The 1,669-nt window shown below is 35.9% G+C and overlaps 1 non-coding gene across 1 annotated transcript; it reads left to right on the top strand.

Annotated features, from left to right (window-relative positions):
• The first annotated feature begins 620 nt into the window (after positions 1 to 620).
• Positions 621 to 724, top strand: LOC138383121 (small nucleolar RNA U13). Its single transcript, XR_011233563.1, has one exon. It is a non-coding gene; the product is annotated as a small nucleolar RNA U13 (small nucleolar RNA).
• Positions 725 to 1,669: the final 945 nt, after the last annotated feature.

Below are 1,669 nucleotides of genomic sequence, written 5' to 3'. Positions count from 1 at the left end.
TCCCTAGAGAAAAGGAATCAATGGGATATAGTGAGAGAGAGACAGAGACAGAGACAGGGAGATTACAAAGATTTAGATCACATCTCACAGAATTGTTGGGGTTGTCGCGTTGAAAAGCTGTAGGGAGGCCAATAACAGGCTGAAAACTCAGGCAGAGGCTAATGATACAGTTAGGCAACATTTCTTCTTCTCCAGAAAACCTCAGATTTTGCTTTTAAGGTCTTTAAATAATTAAATAAGGCTCACACATATTATGAGAGGATTTCTTTAAAAGTCAACTGATTTTAGATGTTAACAAATCTACAAAATATCTTCTTAGCAACACCTATATTAGTGTTTAATTAAGTAATTGTGTATTATAGCCTACTAAGGCTGATATATAAAATTTTCCATCAGAGTTTACCCTATGCCAACCTAGCATTCATATATCAATACATCTCCTTAAACCTTATTAAATCTCCAAATAAAGACAGAAACAAAGTAGTATTTTCACCTAACATGACACACAAATTCTGCATAAAATGGGAAATTCATTAACTCTTTTCCCAAAAGCAGGATGCAGAGCCCTTGGAGGATGGTCACCCTTCTTGATATCCTGTAAATTAAATACTGTGATGCTGATTGTTTTGTAGTTCCTAAGAGTGATGACTGGGTTTTCATGCACATGCGTGAGATGCACCTCCCTCAATTCTTGCTACAATGTTGGCACATTACTGGTCTAACATGAAAAAAAAAAAAAAAAAGAAAAGAAAAGAAAACAAAAAAAAGAAAACAAATAAATACTGTGATGTGAAATCAAGTATAATTAGTACATTTTATGTTATGTAATAAGGAAATAAATGAGGAAGAAAACCAAAATATTTTATATGCACACATATTTATAACAAAATAAGGAATAAATTCATAATAATTACAGCCCTCATTTATACAAGTGGTCATCTGGTCATAGCTGATACCACATTCTTCCACTGCCCATTCCATATTCTTATTTTCCTCAGTAAGCACCTCAGATGTTTATGGTTATTTGGCTGGTGAGGTGGTACAAATGTTCATTCCTGAAGAATTTAGGCTATTAGAAGTCCTGCTGCCTGAACTGGGTTGTAGTAGTTTACTAGTGACTTTAAGGGCAGGGCATAGCAATTCTAAGTGCCTTACAAGATTTCCTGTATTCTAGATGTACTGTTTCTTACCTCTATTGTGTAGTATCAGTCCAGTTTCCTCTTGGTAATCAGGATCAATCATTTGAGCCAGGGAAGTAAATCTGTTTTTGCCAATTGATTCAGAAATATGAAGAGCACAAAGTGGCTGGTAGTGGAAGAATACTCCCTTTTGAACCAAGGCCTCTGGAAGGACTAATTGAGCATAATGGGGTAGAAAGAGGAAGCAAAAATGTTACCAGTAGATTACTAGGGTAATAGTGAGTGGTGCCTCTCCCATTGTTACTCCTTGATTTCTGAACTTATGAATTTTGACTACCTGAGAAATGTCACCGTATATATTACACAGCATGGCAAATAAAATGTGGCTAAGAGCCCATGCTCATGGATTTCATGGTTTTACCATGGTCCCCATTATCCTGAAGAAGCTGGATTGAAAGAATAGTGTAATTAAGACATATTACAGCACCAGATCAGTGGCAAAACATTTCAGGGCTGAGACAATATTCACC

The sequence above is a fragment of the Eulemur rufifrons genome, chromosome 4 (genome assembly GCF_041146395.1).
Source record: "Eulemur rufifrons isolate Redbay chromosome 4, OSU_ERuf_1, whole genome shotgun sequence".
Lineage (NCBI taxonomy): Eukaryota > Metazoa > Chordata > Mammalia > Primates > Lemuridae > Eulemur > Eulemur rufifrons.
The sequence above is the reverse complement of the archived record's forward strand: the minus strand, read 5'-3'. Positions and strand labels throughout refer to the sequence as shown.